This window comes from Leucoraja erinacea, chromosome 5 (genome assembly GCF_028641065.1).
Source record: "Leucoraja erinacea ecotype New England chromosome 5, Leri_hhj_1, whole genome shotgun sequence".
NCBI lineage: Eukaryota > Metazoa > Chordata > Chondrichthyes > Rajiformes > Rajidae > Leucoraja > Leucoraja erinaceus.
In genome coordinates, this window is record NC_073381.1 from 87,732,951 (window position 1) to 87,754,795 (window position 21,845).

Consider the following 21,845-nt stretch of genomic DNA (forward strand, 5'->3'; position numbering starts at 1 on the left):
TGAGGTGCACAAAATCATGAAAGGCATGAATAAAGTGAAAGCTCACAGTCTGTCTCACAGAGAAGAAGATTCTAAAACTTGAGGGCATAGGCTAAGTTGAGAGGGGAGAGAATTAAGAACAAACTCAAGGGCAGCTTTTTCACTCAGAGCGCAGTTTGTATCTGGAAAAAAGCAGCACAGTGGCGCAGCGGTAGAGTTGCTGTCTTACAGCGCCAGAGATCCGGGTTCAATTCTGACTATGGGTGCTGTCTGTATGGAGTTTGTCCGTTCTCCTTGTGACCGCGTGGGATTTCTCCGGGTGCTGAGGTTTCCCCTAACACTCCAAAGACGTGCAGGTTTGTAGGTTAAATGGCTTTTGTAAATTGTCCCTGGTGTGGAGGATAGAACTAGTGTACCATCACTGGTCGGCGCGGCTTGGTGGGCTGAACGGCCTGTTTCCACGCTGTATCTCTAGAGTCTAAAGTAAAGCCTAACGTCTACAGGAAGCTACAGAAGTGGATAAAATTACGATTTTTCTAAAGCATTCTAAAGACAGAGAGGATAGGAAGGGTTTAGAAGACATATTGGGCAAATGCAAACAACGAGACTATCCCAGAATGGCATGGTCAGCATGTAAATTTGGGCTGAAGGGTCTGTTTCAATGTTATACAGCTCTCTGACTCCAAGTGCAGTACGAGGGTGAGGAGAGGTCATCAAGCCTCGCAGAGCAGCGTGACCTGGAAATATATTGCTAGTCTAGTTTAATATTCCAGAGCATGTGATGGAAATTAAAATTTAATGAAGTAAATATTAATTAAATGCAGCATAAGGTGCACTGACAAAATAATGAAGAAATTGGGGGGGGAAAAAATCACCAATCATTATGCAATACAAGTTCTGCCTTCTGTACCTTTATACAGCTTTTGTTCTTAACTGTAACTACGGCACATACAAGAAAACTCTGGGTGCTTTAGATTTGTCCCACATCCCAAAGACGTACGGGTTTGTAAATTAATTGGCCTCCCTCGTGTGTAGGGTAGAACTAGTGTGAACAGATGCTCCGCGCGGACTCGGTGGGCCGAAGGTCCTTTATCCATGCCACTTCTCTAAATTAGACTTTGGACTTTAGAGATACAGCTGGGAAACCTGTCCTTCAGCCAATTAATTCTGCGCCAACCAGCGATCACCCCGTACACTGTTCTACACACACAAAGGACAATTGACAATTTTACCAAAACCAATTAACCTACAAATCTGTACATCTGAAGAGTCCCAGAGCATCTGGAGAAAACTGAAGCGGTCACAGAGAGAAGGTACAAACCCTGTATGGACAGCACCCTTGGTCGGGATCGAAGCCAGGTCTCTGGCACTGGAAAGCAACAATTCTACCGCTGCATCACTGTGCCGCCTGAATTAAACTGAACTTTCTAACACTCTTTATGTGATCAAGTTTCAGAAACAGTTAGACAGGTACATGGATAGGACAGGTTTAGAGGGATATGGGCCATAAGCGGGCAGATGGGACGAGTGTAGATGGGACATGTTGTGGACAAGTTGGGCCGAAGAGCCTGTTTCCACACTGTATCACTTTATGAAACAATGACTAAGTTGGTCCTCAATTATCTGGCAAGCTATTATTTAACCAGTAACCTTGCTCAGTCTTGATGATTTGAGAAGGAATTCATCATGACAATCATTCAGAATGTATAATTGTTAAGCCCAGAGATTTCTACAAGTTCCCCAAGCTCTGCTTACTTTATAATCCAAACCTTATACCCATGACATTTTGATTGTCCCATCTCCACCCTGCTTGCCCCCTGACAAGAAAATACACTGTTGGATTTAGGAATGTTTTCTCGTCCAACTGTGAGCATAACAAAGATGCTTTGATGGGATAGGTTTGGCAGCATTCTACGAGGATATACATCATTATTTTTTCCCTGATGTCTGCTACTTTAAACAAGTGTGTTGCAGGAACAAGTTTAGTTTAGTTTAGAGATACAGTGAGGAAACAGGCCCTTCGGCCGACCTTGTCGTGGAGCATCCATGGAAAAACCCACGTGGTCACGCGGAGAACATACAAACTCCGTGCAGGCAGAACGCACGAGCAGGATTTAACCCAGGTCTCTGGCGTTGTAAGGCAGCAACACGACCGCTGCGCCACTCTGCTGCCAAGAACTAAAAATATTAGCTTCATAATGTTATTGATGTGATGACTTCTAAGCAGGGCGCCAGAGAAAAAAAAATCATGCTTTTATTAACAAATGTCCAAGTGTCTTTCAAATGAAAGCCTGCATGAAATTCAGCATCGACACTCCCCACAACACTTTGGGATAGGAAGTTCAAGTCTATTTTTGTTCACTAAAAATTATGCGTTCTTACTGAATGGATAACTACAGGAGAAATATTGATTTGCACGACCTCCATTATTCTCTAGCAGTATTGTATCTCAGAGAGACAGGGTCCAGACTGAAACATCACCTACCCATGTTTTCCAGAGTTACCTCCTGATCTGTTGAATTTCTCCAGCACTTTGTGTCCTTTTTTATAATAGCATATTACTTGTGTACAAATTGCATTTCTGACATCCAAGACTTCAGAATATTGTTGAAACAAGGAACTGCAGATGCTGATTGATGCAAAAGTACAATTAGTGCTGGAGTATCTCAGCGAGTCAGGCAGCATCTCTGGAGAACATTGGTAGGTGACATTATGAGTAGTGTCCCTTCTTAATGTTGGTTAGTGGCTGCAAAGCTCTTTGGACATCTTAATTCATGAGGAGGACATCACATACACAGACAGCCTAGACCAGTTGGGATTGCACAGTGGTGCAGCGGTAGAGTTGCTGCCTTACAGTGCCAGAGACCCAGGTTCAAACCTGACTATGGGTGCTGTCTGTACAGAGTTTGCATATTCTCCCCAGGTGATCCGGTTTCCTCCCACACCCCAAAGATGTGCAGGTAAGTAGGTTATTTGGCTTTGGTAAAAATTATGAATTGTCCCTATTGTGTAGGGTTGTGCTAGCGTATTGGGATTGCTGGTCTGCATTGACTCGGTGTGCCGAAGGGCCTGTTTCCGCACGGTATCTCTCTAAGAGCTCTTCTGAATACAATCTTCTATACTGCATCTCTCATGAGGACACAAATCTCATCCACTCTCTGCCGATGGCATCTGGATAGTATATCCAATCAATTTTAAATGTTCTCACAATCTAGCCCTGATTAATATGTCATAAACACGGTGTGTGCGATTTTACAGCACCATTGAAGATCTTCATTTAAACAATCTAACATCCATCAAATACCTGTTCACAGAAATGTAATAACTGTTTCAATTTAGTTATTGGATGATCTTTAATTCAAATGAATATTTCTGCTCTTGAAGATCACAGCTGTGAGACTCACCATGCAAAGGCTAGTTGGAATTTGAGAGAGATTTGAAACTCTCGAATCTCCACAGGCGCACGGTGGAGAGGATATTGACTGCTTGCATCACACTGCCCAATCCATCACAGGTTCTGACCTCCCCACCATCGAAGAGATCTGCAGGAGTCACTGCCTCAAAAAGACAGCCAGCATCATCAGTGACCCACACCACCCTGACCACACAGTCATTTCCCTGCCATCGGGAAGAAGGTACAGGAGCCTGGAAACTGTGATGTTCAGGCTTCTTTCCAACCATCAGGCTATTAACCATGACAATCTCCAAATAGGTTCCAAACAATATAGACTTGGGAACATTATTTTTGACATAAGATCAGTGCAAGCCTCTTGCTGTTACACAAAGGAAATTTTTAACTCAAAGTATCAAATTTTAATTTAATTTGAACAGTAATGCAAGCTTCTGCATGTTTAATGCAAGGTTACGGACATAAAAGTACAATGATTAGTCCATGGATTTGAACATAAAATATTTATCAACAAATCCCCTTTCTAAGGTATATGCAAGAAACTGCAGATGCTAAACACAGCACGCAAAGTTCTGGAGTAACACAGTGGGTCAGGCTGCATCTCTGGAAAACATGGATAGGCAACGTTTCAGGTCGGGATCCTACTTCTGAGTGATTGTAGTAGGGGGTAGAAAGCTGGAAGAGATGAGGGCGGGATAAAGCTGGATCTGGAAGGGGGAGGGGGAGGTGAATGGTAGATGGGTGGACAAAGGCCAGAGCGGTGCCACAGTGGAACAGCAGTAGCTTTGCTGCCTTACAGCGCCAGAGATCCGGATTCGATCCTGACTACGGGTGCTGTCTGGAAGGAGTTTGCACGTTCTCCCTGTGACTGCATCGTTTTTCACTCGTTGCTCCAGTTTCCTTCCACATGCTAAAGATGTGTAGGTTTGTAGGTTAATTGGCTTCTGTAAATCACCCCCAGTGTGTAGGATGGAACTATTGCATTGAATTTCCGATTGCTGGTCAGCGTGGACCCGGTGGACCGAAGGGCCTGTTTCCAAGCTGTATCTCCAAAGTAAACTAAAAGTACAAACGTCACGGGATTACTAAACATCAGCCCAGTTTTGTGATTTACAGTCGGAATCTATATAATGCAATAACTTTCCTTGCCTGATTGTTGCTTCAAAAATAAAATTAACAACATGTAATCGAGTGCACAGATATCGCAAATCATTGCAGCACTCTAATTATTTCACGGGTTGTCAGCCAACAAGAGTCCTCAGATGAATTATCTGGCAGTGCTATTTTAAAAACCAAACGTAATTTGAAATCAATAGCAAGTAACACATATCTGTCATGTTTGTGCTCAGCTTCCACATAATCCAAAATAATTTTATATGAACTATTTTGAAACCCTAAAACTTGGGTCAAATGCTGTCCAAGAGAACTGTGACAGGTTAACTTATCAAAGACATGTGTAGTAGGATAGAAGTACTACAATTTTACAAATAAGATTAATTTCTAAGGCAGAGCAGCACTTATCTCCCGAATGTCGTCATATTGCATCCTATAATTCCTCTTTCTGAAGGAACCAATAATTTTTCCCCAGCCAAGCTTCACTGCTCATTTAAAAGTATTAAATGAAACATCTTATATTCATACGCACCACAGAAATACAACTCAATAAGCCTTTCAATCGCAACTACAAAACGCATTCCAATCGCCCTTTCACACTCACTTGAAAGAAACATTGCCCAGAGGAGTCTCTTATAAAATCATTACATTTACGTTTGGCAAAAAAACACCTTTGTTTGCACCATAAAAACTCATCTGAACAGCACTCAGGCACTACATCCATCCCAGAAAAATTATTTTCATTTCTTAACATTCAGATTTATCCCAGAAACCAGATGAAAACAAATGCTGCAAATATATTCAAATGCGTCATAGAATCATTTTGCACAGAAATGGCCACTTCAGCCCAAAACTTCCATGCTAACCAAGATGTTCCATCTAATAGCCCTGTCCCACGGTACGAGTTCATTCCAAGAGCTCTCCCGAGTTTTAAAAAAATCAAACTCGTGGTAAGCATGGAGAATGAACGTAGCGGGTATGTTGGAGCTCGGGGATGTCTCTTAGCGGCTTGTAACGCTAACGGCGGGTACTCGGTAAGACTTGCTAATGGCAGGTAAGCACGGGAAGACTCGTGAAGATTTTTCAACATGTTGAAAAATGTCCACGAGAGCCCCGAGTACCGACGAGCAACCATTACCGTAAATCTCCGAGTTCGAATCAGGGCAAACTTGGGAGAGCTCTTGGAATGAACTCGTACCTTGGGACAGGGTTTTAACCTAGTCCAATTTGCCTGCATTTGGACCATAACCTTCTAAACCTTTCTTATCCATGTACCTGTCCAAGTGTCTTTTAAATACAGTGAGAGTACCTGCCTCAACTACCTCCTCTGATAGCTCATTTCATGTACCCATCACCCACAGTGTGAAAAGGTAGCCCCTCAGGTTTATGTTACATTTTGTCCTCTCAACTTGATTCCCCTACCCTGGGTGTAAGACTCTGTGCATTCATCCTATGTATTCCCCTCATGATTTTATACACCTCTATAAGATCACCCCTCAGCCTCCTGCGTTCCCAGGAATAAAGTCCTAGCCTGCCCAACCTCTCGCGAAAGCTCAGGGTCTCAAGTCCAGGCAACAGTGCAGATAATGTTTGGTGCAAATAATGTTTAGTGTAAGATAAAGTCCAATAAAGTCCGATTAAAGATAGTTCTAGGGTCTCCAGTGAGGTAGATAGTAGTTCAATTCATATTTATCTATGGACACGGCACTTAAAAATCCATAATTTTACTGGGTAGATTCAATATGATTATTTTTTAAATGAAAAATCAAGTTTTCAAAAATATTTTTGAGGTAACAATTGAGAGGAAGAGGAAAAGGAAACCAATAGTGTCATATATCATACTTTTCACCAAGTAAAGGGTCATGGTGAGTGCAGATCAGCACAGGAACTGGCCCATTGGGCCACCATGTCTGTGCCAACCATGATGCCATGTTTAACCAAGGCCTACATGATCTCCTGATTGTGACCCATTTTAATCCCCTTCCCATTACCATACTGACCTTTCTGTCCTAGGCCTCCTCCATTGCCAGAGGCTAATTGGAGGAAGAGCACCTCATATTTTACTTGGGTAGCTTACAACCCAGTGGTATGAACGTTGAATTCTCTAATTTTTATGTAAATTCTACTTACACTCTCCTCTCCCTTCCCCTCTTCCTCCATCCTGACCGTTTTACCAATTCTCCACATTGTTTCGCTCTTGAGATCACACCTGATCTATTGGTTGGCAACTGTTTTCACCATGGGGAAGGGCAGAGGACAGGGCGATCGGTGCGGAGAATACTAATATGCAAGGGCAGTGCGAGTTGAAGGAGGTGGTGGAGCTGGGGCTCCTGACAAGTAATGAGGTGAATCATTTTAGCAGGATATAGATCAACTACAGAAATGGATGGGGAATTATCAGGCAGCATTTAATCTAAGCAGGTGGGAGGTATTGCAGTGGAAGGGGGAATGCTAGGGATCCAAGAGGATCTAGGAGGATCTACAGAGGGATGATGGGGCCCAAGTCCATAGCACTCTAAAAGTGGCCACATGAGTAAATAGATTGGGTAAGGAGGCATATCACATGTTGGCCTTGGGTATTGGGTATATGTGTCAGGAAGCCATGATGTAGCTTTACAGGACTTTGATTAGACCATATTTGGAGAATTGTGTTCAGTTCAGGTGACCCCTTTATAGGGGGGATGTGGAAGCTATGGAATGGGTTCTTGACCTGAAACAGACAATGTCTTTTCCACCACAGATGCTGTTTGACTGGCAGCTTGTTTTTTGCTCATTATGGATCAATATGAGTACTCGTGGGATACAGCTAGACTAAGTGGGACCCGATGGGTCCTATGTTCACACGAGAGGGCTGGTCCCTCAACGCAATATCCAACCTCTCCACCAATTCCAATATTGGAGGCCAGTGAGGGGGCATTCTGGAGCGCCAGTATGGGTATTGTGGGCTGAAGGGACTGATTTCCAGAGGGCTAGTATGGACATTGAGGGCCAAATGGATTCATGGGGTGGCAGCTCAGTCACTCAAGCCTGATGTGCTGGCAGCTCACTCACAGCTGGTGGGTGAGCAGTTGACACGGCTATTCCCTGCAGGGTGCAAGGAAATTCCATTTCAAGCAGGGTGCAAGGCCACCGAATTCAAGTGCAGTTTCCTACCACTTCAAGCAGGGTGCAAGGACACCGAATTCAAGTGCATTTTCCGACCACTTCAAGCACGGTGCAAGTTCACCGTATTGAAGTGCCGTTTCATACCACTTGAAGCAGGGTGCAGGGCCACCAAACTCAAGTGCAGTTTCCTACCATTTCAAGCAGGGTGCAGGGCCACCAAACACAAGTGCAGGTTCATGCCACTTCAAGCAGCGTGCAAGGCCACTACATTCAAGTGCAGTTTCATACCATTTCATGCAGGGTGCAAGGCCACCACATTCAAATACAGTTGAGGCCAGGATTGAACCCGGGTCTGTGGCACTGTGAGGCAGCAGCTCTATCAGCTGTGTCACTGTGCAGCCACAAGCAGTTGGAAGATTGGAAGATTTATTTGCTTTGAGGGAAATGTAGGGAGAATGGCCATTTACTTTTTAGCTGGGCTAGATCTTGACTGCTTTTGGCCCACTGTGCTGTTATTTCTGAGAGAACGCCGCCACCTACGGCTGTCATTTTTGGCCACCTCACTCAGAGCCCCCTTCCGCCTTCCAGGACCGCAGGATTTTTCCCATCGATGAAAAGTCAGAGAGATATTAATGTTTTTATTTTTATTTGCCATTCTCTCTGCTGCCCTCGCTGGCGGCAGGGGGGAGGGACTATAAAACCTGGAAGTGTAGTCCATCACTCAGTCTCTGCCAGACCCAGGAAGTGAGAGGGTCACGAAGCTCTGAATGCATGTCTACTTCACGGTGAGTCCCCTCGATGCGGCAGTAACTTGGTGCTGCCCAATTGTTTGCCTCGCCTTTTTAAAAAGTTTGTGTTCACAAAATGAATTTTGGTTGTCAGGTGGCTGCAGCCCAATTGTTTGCTTTGGCTTGGCTTTTAAAATCGTTGCAACAGTTGGATGCCAGCCCAAGAATCCATTCGACCCACAATGTCCATACTAGCCATCTGGAAACCAGTACCTTCGGCCCGCAACACCCATACTAGCGGCAATATTGGAATTGGTGGAGTGGTGGAATATTGCATTGGTGACCAGCCCTCCCGTGTGATGCTGGGACCCAACGGGTCCCACTTAGTCTAGTTTTCTATGTTTCGATGTTAAATAATTCTTAAATCCAATATTACAGGTGTGATAAAAGAACACAACACAATTGAAAAACTATGGGGCATGGAATACAAAAGATCTCCAGCACCTAAAGCATGTTCTGAAGTATTTTTTAGTTTAGTCCAGTTTAGAGATACAGCATGGAAACAGGCCCTTCGGCCTACTGAGCCTCCACCGACCAGCGATCCCTGCACATTAACTCCACCCTACGCACTAGGGATAATTTTTACATTTATGCCAAGCCAAATAACCTGCAAACATGTATGTCTTTGGAGCGTAGGAGGTAACTGAACATCTTGGAGAAAATCCATGCAAGTCACGGGGAGAACGTACAGACAAACATCCATCGTCAGGATTGAACCTGGGTCTCTGGCACTGTAAGGCAGCAACTCTACCGCTACGCCACTGTGCCGCTCCTGATTTTGTTTCTCAAGAGAGTGCTATATATATACCACAGATTCCCTCTATCATCAGCTGCCTCCCCCCATTGTAATGCACTCATAATAACAGGAGAACTTCTCAATCACATGGTCATACAACTATCTGATCCCAAGCTCCAGCTGGATGACATTTGAAAGCAAGGATCCTTGGATGATTCGATTAAGACATGAGAGGACATATAATGAACTAACCACTGTTAAAGTCCTTTCATTGAATCTGAATGAGCGGTATAATAATTTTATGATTCTGTGAAATAACTCTGTCATTCATCAAATAACCATTACATTTAAATTGATTTACTTCCCCATTGTTCGAATTCCATTTTAATCCAGGCTTTTCTGCCAGTGCCATCCTGTGATAGGAGCCACATCAACCACACTAGGGTCATCTATGAGGCAGATGAATATGTAGCGCCTCCCGACCTTCAGTTCATTTACATGATGTATTAATGGATTATTATCACTTTCTAAACGGTGAAGAACTGGGCAGGCAATGACCTAATTGTATACCATATAGGATGGAACAGCACAGCACAAGAACGGGCCCTTCGGCCCACAATGTCTGTGCCAAACATTATGTCTGAAGAACGGTCTCGACCCGAAATGTCACCCATTCCTTCTCTCCAGAGATGCTGCCTGTCCCGCTGAGTTACTCCAGCTTTTTGTGTCAATCTTCGGTTTAAACCCGCATCTGCAGTTCCATCCGACACATGATGGCAAGACCATCTCTTATCCACCTGCTCGTAGCACATATCCCTCTATTCCCAGCACATCATCATGACTGTCCAGAAGTCTCTTAAATGCCACAGTCAACCACCACCCCCCGCAGCACGTTCCAGGCACCCATCACCCTCCGTGTAATAAAACTGCTCCACAAATCTCCTTTAAACTTTGCCCCTCTCACCTGAAAGCTTTGCCCTCTAGTATTTGATATAGTTTTGTTTAGTTTAGTTCATTATTGTCACCTGCTGAGGTATAGTTTTTGTTACATGCTATCCACTCGGTGGAAACCTATTTGTCACGCTTGGAAAATATTTTTCCACCCTGGGTGAAAGGTTCTGATGGTCTACCCTAACTATGCCTCTCGCAAATTTACATACTTCTATCAGGTCTCCCCGCAGCCTCCGGTATTCCAGATAAAACAATCCCAGTCTGCTCAACGGAGGAAACTGCAGAACTTGGAGAAAATCTACGCGGTCTCAGGGAGAACATGCAAACTCTGAAAAGACAGCACCCATAGTCAGGATCGAACTCGGGTCCCAGGTGCGGTGAGGCAGCAATTCCACCTCTGCCCAACCGTGCCATCCTCAACACTTGTGAGAATGAGCAGAGCAGCATGAGAATATTTGACCAATATATGTGGACACAACTTACTGCAATTACTGGAATCCAGAGCATCAGCCAACCTGCTGGAGGAGCCCAACGGGTTGAGCAGCACCTGTGGATGGAAATGAGTGGTCGACATTTCAGTTCAAAATTCAACGTCACGATTGCTGCAGAGTTTCAACCCAAAACATCGACCATTTCATCCAAAGATACTCCTCGACCCTCTGAGTTCCTCTAGGAGCTTGTTTCTGAAGGAGCTACAGATGCTGGTTTACACCAAAGATAGACACAGAGACTCGATTCTGATGAAGGGTCTCGACCCGAAACGTCACCTATTCCTTTTCTCCAGAGATGCTTCCTAAACCGCTGAGTTACACAAGACCTTTGTGCCTCTCTTCTCAATATCAATGTTCGACCCAAGGACAAACCACCAGAACCTCTTTGTGTAGAGTAGATCTGAAGATGTTGGTTTATACCCAAGTTAATACTGAAAGTCTATCAACCAGAATCCCTTTCTTGTTTTCACAATCGTAAGTTGTCTGGAGGTTGGTCTTGGAGGGGAGGATGCTCCTCAAACAGTGGAGGATCCTAGACAATACAGCTCACCCTCTCCATGACACAAGTCAACCTGAGGAGCACCTTCAGCAACAGACTGGTTCCACCAAAATGCAGGACAGAAATCACAGGAGACCCTTGTTCCCTGTGGCTATCAAACTGTGACAACTCCCCCTTATGTCGTTTAGTAGACTGAGACCTACTCCCCTCTCCCTCCCCCTCCCCAATCATTGTACATCCCCCCAAGCCTTTGCACTCACCACTTTAATTTCATGTTTCATGTATCTTGTGTTTAGGTGTATTCTGTGTTTTTATGACTGTTGGCAGATCAATATCCCTCCTGGGATGAATAAAGTTCTATTGTATCGAATCAAATCGTATCGAAACCAGGAGAGGGTAAAATAGAAGATAATCACTTCACTGTTATAAATATCTCCTGATTTCCATTTTCACCATGGGAATTAAGTCTACAAATGTAAGGGGGTGTGTAATAGACAGAGAGTTCGTCAAAATGACCCTGAATCCTGCTCAGTACTAAACACTGTTTCATCGCGACCAAATTACTACATTTAGCAGCTGCTCATGAGTGAATATTGATGAACAGCAATCACAAGAATAACAAGCACACTCCAAGTTTCAAGATTGTAAAAAAGGCAAAAGGCAAAACAGATTTACAAGGATTTTACCAGAGCTGAGAGATGATAGCAATCAGGGTAGGCTGAACGAGCCGTGTTGCTTTTCTGTAGAAGAATAATGATCCAAAAGCCATCCTTAAAATTATATAGAGGGCAGACAGACTGAAAGTAAAAGGGGCAGGGTGGGAGGAACTGGATGAAGGAAAAGGCCAGAACAAATCAGGGCTGATAACAGATGACCAAGATGGGGCGAAACCCATAATGGCTGAAGGGATACAGAGATGCATAGAGTGGAACTAATAGGATGACTAGGGAAAGGGTGTGGGGGTGGGGGGATTGAGGGAAAGAATGCAAGGATTACTTAAAATGAGATATATCAATGTTCATACCACCAGGTTGTAAGCTGCCCAAGTGAAATATGAGGAGCTGTTTCTCCAATTTGCGTGTGACCTCACTCTGACAGTGGAGGCGGCCCTAGGCAGAAAGATCAGTGTGGGAATGGGAAGGGAAGTTGAAATGTGTGGCAACTGGGAGCACAACACATAGGCCAAAGCGGACTGAGCGTAGATGTACGACAAAACGATCGCCCAGTCTGCGCATGGTCTTGCCAATGTACAGGAGCCCACACCAAGATTATATATATGTGCTTGATACAGTCAACACAGATTGTTATTGTACTCAAGGCGACTCAAAGCTGCGATGTCATGATTATAAAATAATCGTTACAAACTCCAGCAGGGATTTAAGGAGAAATGTATGTGCCCAGACGATGCCTAGCGTATGTGGAGGCCGAGATAAGCTTGAGAAGTACAAGTGGAGACAGCAAGTAGGAAATGCAGATGGAATTATAAGCTGAAGCAGAACATTGCAATAGCATTGATTAGTTGAGTTGAATAGGCTGTTTCTATGCTGGAACTGCCATGTAATTTTACACAATTTTATTGTCAACAGATTAGTAACATCATTAACATAATCTCATTTTGCTAACATTCTCCACGTCATTTTGCCTTTAATTGTTTGGGATTTGACTCCAGACAAAACAATTGGGAAAACATTCTACCAGGCCGAAGGGTCTCCATCCGAAATGTCACCTAGACCTTTTCTCCAGCGTTGCTGCCTGACCCATTGAGGTACTTCAGTATTTTCTGTCTAAATCATTTGATTCACTGCTCTGCTGTGATACCCTTAATTTATTGGCAATTTGCTTTTGATTCCTAGGGCTATACTGGTGTGATGGTGTCAAACATGAGTTGCACTCACCCCTTGAAAGTCAATCCTATTGTGGTCAGTGGAACTGAACAACAGGAGGTGGGTCTAATCAATGAATATACACGTACCTATCTTTAGGCATACATCTCTTCCATTTTCTACGCTTATTTCCTTTGACAATAGACAATAGGTGCAGGAATAGGCCATTCGGCACTTCGAGCCAGCACCGCCATTCAATGTGATCATGGTTGATCATCCCCAATCAGTAACCCGTTCCTGCCTTCCCCCCATATCCCCTGACTCCGCTATCTTTAAGAGCCCTATCTAGCTCTCTCTTGAAAGTATCCAGAGAACCTGCCTCCACTGCCCTCTGAGGCAGAGAATTCCGCTGACTCTCCACTCTGTGAGAAAAAGTGTTTCCGCCTCTCCGTTCTAAATGGCTTACCCCTTATTCTTAAACTGTGGCCCCTGGTTCTGGACTCCCTTAACATCAGGAACATGTTTCCTGCCACTAGCATGTCCAAACCCTTAACAATCTTATATGTTTCAATAAGATATCCTCTCATCCTTACAAACTCCAGAGTGTACAAGCCCAGCCGCTCTATTCTCTCAGCTTATGACAGTCCCGCCATCCCGGGAATTAACCTTGTAATTACACTGCACTCCCTCAATAGCAAGAATGTCCTTCCTCAAATTAGGGGACCAAAACTGCATGCAATACTCCAGGTGTGGTCTCACTAGGGCCCTGTACAACTGCAGAAGGACCTCTTTGCTCCTATTATCAAGTCCTCTTGTTATATAGGCCAACATGCCATTTGCTTTCTTCACTGCCTGCTATACCTGCATGCTTACTTTCATAGACTGATGAACAAGGACCCGCAGATCCTGTTGTACTTCCCCTTTTTCCAACTTGATACTATTTAGATAGTAATCAGCCTTCCTGTTTTTGATACTAAAGTGGATAACCCCATATTAAACTTCATCTGCCATGCATCTGCACACTCCCCCAACCTGTCCAAGTCACCCTGCATTCTCATAGCACCCTCCCTACAGTTCACAATGCCACCCAGCTTTGTGTCATCTGCAAATTTGTTAATGTTACTTTGAATCCCTTCATCCAAATCATTGATGTATATTGTAAATACCTTTCCATCTTCGTAACAGTCCTTACCTGGAGCTTCTGTACAATGTGAAGCTCTTTGTGATTTATGACACTGAACATTCAGGGCAGCATGGTGGTGCAGCGGTAGAATTGCTGCTTCACAGCGCCAGAGACCTGGGTTTGATTCTGACTATGTGTGCTGTCTGTACAGAGTTTGCATGTTCTCCCCGTGACCAGGTGGGTTTTCTCTGGGAGCTCCAGATTTCCCGCACATCCCAAAGAGGTGCAGGTTTGCAGGTTAATTGCCATTGGTAAAAATTGTAAATTGTCTCTCGTGCGTAGGATAGTGTAAGCGGGGATTGCTGGTCAGCATCGAGTCAGTGGGCAGAAGGGTCTGTGTCCTCGCTGTTTCTCTAAACAAAACTAAAATGTATCTATCATCAGTGTCGGCCATTTCATAAAATATTCAACTCCTTCTCTCGCCCCCTGCTCTACCTCTTTATACCGATGACTGCGGCTGAACATGACTGCATCCAATACCATCTATAAATTCACAGTAACACCACTATGGTCAGCCAAACCACAGATAGTGAATGATGAACTTAATTTTGATGTGTAATATTGGAGCTTTCAATAAGATGCAGACTGCACCACGTTGAATAAGCATATAGGATAAAGATAAAACACCTGGATGAGTGGTGCCATTACAACAACTTCTCGCTCAATGTCAACATTACAAGGAATTGACATCAGATACAGTCAACAATGGACCATTGTGGGCTCCACCTTTCCTTGGCCAACGGTATTGGCTCTGATTTGTCCTGTACCTGTTATAACCTCGAGTTTCCTTTTCCCCCGACTCTCAGTCTGACGAAGTGTCTCGACCCTAAACGTCACCTACTTCTTTTTTCAAGAGATGCTGCCTGGCCCGTTGAGTTACTCCAGCATTTTGTGTCTATCTTTGTCAGAAGGGGGTTGTTGGCCAATTTTCATCGGTGGGATGGCGGTGGATAGAGGTAGCAGTTTCAAAATCCTGGGTAATAACACCTCACATGACCTGTCCTGAGCACAGCACATAAATGTAATCATGAAGAAGGCACCTCGATTTTCTTTGAAGTTTAAAGAAATTTGGCATGTCACCGAATAAACAAACTTCTACTGATGTACTCTGGAAGGAATCCTGACTGGTTGCATCATGGCCTAATATGGCAATTCCAATACTCAGGAACCAGATGAAGCTACAGAGCACTACTTTACTTTAGGTTCGTTTAGAGATACAGTGTGGATATAGTCACTTCGACCCACCGAGACCGTGCTGACCTGTGAGCACACCGTACACTAGCACTATCCTACACACTAGGGACAATTTACAATTTTAACAAAGCCAAATTAATTTACAAACCTGCACGTCTTCGGAATGTGGGAGGAAACCAGAGCACCTGGAGAAAACCCACGCGGTCACGGGAAAACGTTCACACTCTGTACAGACAGCACCTGTAGTCAGGGTAGAACCAGGGTCTCTGGAGCTGTAAGTAGTGTTGTTACAATCCCCGCAATCAGTGGCGATCTAGATCTGTCCACTGCCTGTGCGTGCGGGCGACTCGAGACGCTGTAGGGGGGGTGAGTAAAATGCAGGTTTTTCATTGGTTGCCAGGGAGGGATTTCCTCGTACGCCAAGCAAATGATGTACAGGAAACCTCATTCTGTCTTCCCCGTTCACGGTTTTTTCAAACGTTGCTGGTCTATTGACTCGCTCGATTTGAAAGTCGGGCTCAACTTTAACGTCTTCAAAATCACGGAATGAAGTTCAGGACAAAACAAAAGGATGTAGGATGTTTATTTAACATCTTATCTAGTTTTTGGTGTCATTTCATTTTAATCTGATGATGCGAAATATGTTAATTTGGCCCCAATGTATGAATGTATGCACTGTGGATGTTTTTAGTCAGATATTTAGTATGAAAATATTTATCATGAATAGACAATTACACAAAATATGGATAATTTAGATGTTTTTATGTCATAATTGTACAAAAAATAATGATTTTGATTATCTTGAGAGGGGATGTTTGACGATTTTGAACATATCTGTGTAAACGGCCCGCCCTCGATCACGGCTTTAGTGTTAAGTTAATGCAAAAACAATAGGGAACAAGATGCTAATTTCCAAGTATGAAAATGACCATAACTTTTTTAATACTGAAGCTATAAAAGTGAATTAGGTATAAAATTAAATGTTTTTTTTATGCTTTATCTGATGGGATAAATTACAGGCTTGATTTTTAACCTCTCAAAATTCTGTAACATCCCTACTGTAAGGCATCAACTCTACCGCTGCGCCACCGTGCTGCATCCTTGGCTGCTGGAAAGGCAAGCCCAGCAGCATAAACACTGTAATGTCGCATCCTGGACACTCCCTCTTCTCCTCTCTGCCATCGGGCAAAAGGGATCGAAGTGTGAAAACGCAAACCTTCAGACTCGGGGGTAGTTTTTCCCCAGCTGTTATCAGGCATTTAAAACATCCTACCACGAATTAGAGAGCAGTCCACAACTACTATCTACCTCATCGGGGACTCTCAGACTATCTTTGATCAGACTTTACTGGCTTTATCTTGCACGAAACAATTCCCTTATCATGTACAGGTATCTGGCTCAATGGCATCATGTATTGTCGTTCCGCTGACTTGATATCACGCAACAAAAGCTTTTCACTGTACCTCGGTACACGTGACTATAAACTAAACTAAAATTCATGCAGCATTTATGTTTGTGTGTGTGGATCTGAGTCTATGTGCCTGTGTTGCTTTTGTAAACAAGGACCTGTTTCCACGCTGTATGACTCTCTGAGTGAAAAGAGGATGAGACAAGGAGTGTGTGAAAGGGGGGGACAGGGAAAGGAAAGAGTGAAATATCTTCCCAGCTGTTTTCAATAGTCAATAGTCTATTTAATTGTCATTTGGACCCCTGGAGGTCCAAATGAAATGCCGTTTCTGCAGCCATACATTACACACAAATAGACCCCAGACACAACATAATTTACATTTTACATAAACATCCATCACATAGCTGTGATGGAAGGCCAAAAAAACTTATCTCTCCACTGCACTCCCCCCCCCCCCCGATGTCAGAGTCAAAGTCAAAGCCCCCGGCGATGGCGATGGCGATTGTCCCGCGGCCATTAAAGCCACGCCGGGTGGTGCGAGGTCGCACACCGGGTCTTGATGTTAGAGCCCCCGGCGTGCGCTCGCAGAGTCCCGCGGCCATTCCAAGCCGCACGGGGTGGTGATGTCAGGCCCCGCTCCAGGAGCTCTTCGACCCCGCAACTCGGGCGGGAGAAGTCGCCGTTGCAGGAGCCCTGAAAAGCGGTCTCCCGCCAGGGATCCGCGGGCTCCCGGTGCCGCCGTCCGCAGACCCACAGTAGCAGCCTCCGAATCAGCAGCAGCAGCGGCAGCAGCAGCAGGTGCTCCTCCACCCGCTCCGGTCTCGGCCAGCTCCGCGACGGTGAGGTGAGTCGGCACCTGAGTCCCCGGCTTCTTCTGTAGGAGGCCGCTCCTCGTTGCAGCCTCAACGACAACTGAGACCCGACGAAAAAAGGTCGGGTCTCCAGTGCAGGGAGAGATTTAAAAGTTTCCCCCCCCCCCTTTGTAAACCCCCACCCCCCCACACACACTGTATGACTCTAAAAATAACAAAAACTACATATAAACATAGACAAAAAATAATAAAAACGCGGACAGGCTGCAGAGGCCGCTGCTGGCCAGAGCCGCGCCGCCTACCATTCAAGCAACATAACTATTTCATCACCAACCAGAGAGCGATCCTGAGCTACTATTTTACCTTATTGGAGATCCACATAGCATAGAATTTGACCACATGTCCTCCGTTGGGGCGGCTATGATCCCCCATCACCGGCAGCCAGGCCTGAAGAAGCCCAGGACCAGTGCCAGCTGGCGGAAAACACCGGCACTCTGGACTGAGGCGAGGACAAGGGCAAACGAGCAACAGCTGCGTCCATTTAGTGATTATTGGATCAACTCACCTGCACCTGGTCAGCCCCACTCCTCATTAACCCTGGAGCTCCAGCGGAGAGGGGGAAAAGAGGAGGAGAGTGGAGACAAAAAGGCGATGGGGGGGAATAAAAGGACACTTGCCCAGATTAAGGTAATAGAGAACCAGACTTAGTGTTTAGGGAAAGATTTTTCACACAAAGGGTGGCGGGTAAATGGAACAAGCTGCCGGAGGAGAGAGTTGGGCAGGTGCTATCGCAATGTTTAAGAAACATTTACCAGGAAAATGGATAGGACAGGTTTAGAGGGATATGGGCCAAACCCAGGCAGATGGGACTAGTGTAGATGGGAATGAATATCACATCTATGTAGTAAGATCAAATGTCATCAGTGGCCACCATATAGTGATCGGACACAGTCTTTGAAACATTCTGCTCCTCAGTTTAACAAATGTCACATCTTCTTGCACCTTGCTGATTTGCTGAAATCCTGCTTTAAGATGATGCTAGCCACCTTCTTTTTACAGTGACGGATTTCTGTGCTGGGGAATGGAAACCAATAATGAGCAATAAGTATTTCAGGCAGCCTGCCTCAACTTGCACATGTACAGTTGCCTGAGGATTTAATGACAGTGGCGGGGATGAACAAGGGTTAAGGCCATTTCCGGAACGGACAAACAGCTGATCCAGTATCACTGCATGCAAAGGCTGGTACCGATCTGATAAAGCAGTAACACTGGACTTCACCAGGGCACAAGCAAGAGTTCAAGATGCCACATGACCACCATCTGACTACGGGTGTTGTCTGTACAAAGTTTGTATGCTCTCCCCATGACCTGCGTGGATTTTCTCTGGATGCTCCGGTTTCCTCCCACATTCCAAAGATGTACAGGTTTGGAGGCTAATTAGCTTGGCATAAATGTAAATTATCCCTAGAAGGCGTGCACACTAGGATCGCAAGTGTGGATCACTGTAAGATCGCCGGCCGGCGCTGACACGGTAGGCCGAAGGGCCTGCCTCCGTGCTGCATCTCTAAACTAAACTAAATCTGCTCAAAGGCAATTACTGATGGGCAATAAATGGTGGTATAAAGTCGTCAAGTCTTATTCGTCACTTGGACATAAAGTGCAAGTGAAATGAATTTGCCAGCAGCGGTACAATAAAAAAGAACACACAAAAACACAATAAAAATTTAGCACAAACATCCACCACAGCATTCATCACTGTGGTGGAAGGCACAACATTTGGCCAGTCCTCCTCCATTTTCCCCCCTGGTCGGGACCTTCAACCCTCTGTAGTCGCCGCTGCGGGCGTCCAGATGTTCAGACAAGGTGAGTCCAGGTAAGTCCAGGTAAATGTCACTGCTCACATTTCCCAGAAAAATTATGAACAAAAATAGTGACATAAAATTGTGAGATGCAGGCAGAAATGTTGACATTATGTGTTGGATTGATCATTACATATTGGTTCAGAGTGTCAGTGGTGCTGAATAACGCAAAGGGGATTGCTGCCCACCATTTCATCAACACATCACAGCACATAAAAAGGGCAGCACGGTGGCGCAGCAGTAGAGATGCTGCCTCACAGTGCCAGAGACTCGGGATCAATCCTGAATATGGGTGCTATCTGTAGGGAGTTTGTATGTTCTCCCCATGACTGCGTGGGGTATCTTCGGGTGCTCCCGTTTCCTCTCACTTTCCAAAAACATACAGGTTCGTATGTAAAAAATTGTGAGTTGTCCCTTGTGTGTCAGTTTAGGTTAGTTCAGAGATACTGTGTGGAAACAGGCCCTTCGGCCCACCCAGTCCATGCCGACCAGCAATCCATGCACACTAACACTATCCTACACACACTTGGGACAAATTACAATTTTACCAAAGCCACTTAACCTATAAAACCTGTATGTCTTTTGAGTGTAGGAGGAAACAGGAGCATGCAGAGTTGGGTCCCACATGGTCAAGAGGAGAACGTACAAACTGTGTGAAGACTTAATCCGTAGTCGGGATCAAACCCGGGTGTCTGGCGCTGTCAGGTAGCAACTCTACTGCTGTACCAAGGTAGTATTAGTGTATGGGGTGATTGATGGTGGGCATGGGTTTGGTGGGCTGAACAACTTGTTTCCACACTGTATCTCGAAAGCTTATCACAAGTAGCCAATTTTCTATGTTGTCAATTCGAGGCATCTGCCAGACTGTCCATAATGAATCTGTACGTTGTGTATATGTCAAAACACTCATCCACAGATAACAGTTGTCAGATCACTACAGTAGCAGGGAAAGACATAAATTGCACAATAAAGCCTCTTCTCTACTATACACAGATGGTGACTTGGGCAAGTCAAACAAAATGAGAGACTGGAATGTTAATCTGGCAAGTCATCATTCTACACGTCTTATGTTTGAGTATTAACTCCAATTAGTTTGATTCAGCGAACATGGGATTACAAATGTGATGATCTGCAACACATCTCAGGAAAATACTGCAAGGATCCAAACCTGCAAATATATTTTACTCCAAGGAATCCTGTCTTAAAATAAAACATGGAAACTCCATAAAGGACATCCAGGAAGAAAGTGTGTAGAAAGGAACTGCAGATGCTGGTTTACACTGAAGATGGACACAAAGTGCTGGAGAAACTCAGCCGGTCAGGCAGTATCTCTGGAGGAAAGGGATGGTGATATTTCGGGTCGGGTCTCTTCCTCTATCAATCTGTCTATCCAGGAAGAAAGGAAGTGTTTAGAAGGCTATCGGCCAAATGCAGGCAAATGGGACCAGCCCAGAACGGCAACTAAGTTGGCAGGGACAAGATGGGCTAAGGGGCCATTTCCGTGCCGTGTAGAACAATGGCTACATGTTATCATGAGCTATTTTGGGGGGAAATGTACATAATGCATGTTAAACTAATCCAATGCAAATGTTCAAGAGTCAAAAGTATTTAATTATCATAGGCACTAAAACATCCAATGAAATTCTTACTTGCAGGAGCACAACAGGTTTGTAAAGACCATACTCAAGAGATAATATAATTAATAAACTTTTAAAAATGTTCAATTAATAAAATACTCAATATAGGGCAAAACTAAACAAAGTCTCAAGTCCCTAGTGCATCCAAGACAGCTCATAATTCAGAGTTGACCTGGAATTATCGTGTTCAAAAGGCAGATGGTTAATGAAAAGATGTCACAGCTTTTCTGACTTCTAAACTTTCTTCCCAATAACAGGAATGAAATGAGAACATAGCCAGGATGGTGCTGTCCTTTATTTCAACTTTACGTTAGTAAGTAAGAGGTTTTAGAGATACAGCACGGAAACAGGTCCTTCGGCCCACCGCATCCGCCCCAAACAGCGATCAACCAGTATACCAGCACTATCCTACACACTAGGGGCAACTTTGCAATTTTACCAAAACCAATTAACCTACAAATCTATACATCTTTGGAGTGTTGGAGGAAACGGATCTCCCGGAGAAATCCCACGCAGTCCCAGGGAGAATGTACAAACTCCGTAAAGGCAGCACCCTTAGTCAGGATTGAACCCAAGTCTCTGGAACTATTAAACAGCAACTCTATCTCTGCATCACCGTTCCACCCCTTCATAATGTCAGGTTATTCAAATGTAGATTTTTATATCCCTATCAACTTCTATTGTTAATGATGCTCATTCATGACAGTACTACAGGGATAAAATATTTCAATACGTATTTGGCAGTTTTAGTACAAATCAACAGCTTTTGAAATATTCATTGCAAAATTAATGACCCGGATGGTTTTGTGATTCTTCTCAATATGGTGCTTGTGTGGCGACAAATTAACCTAACATCAA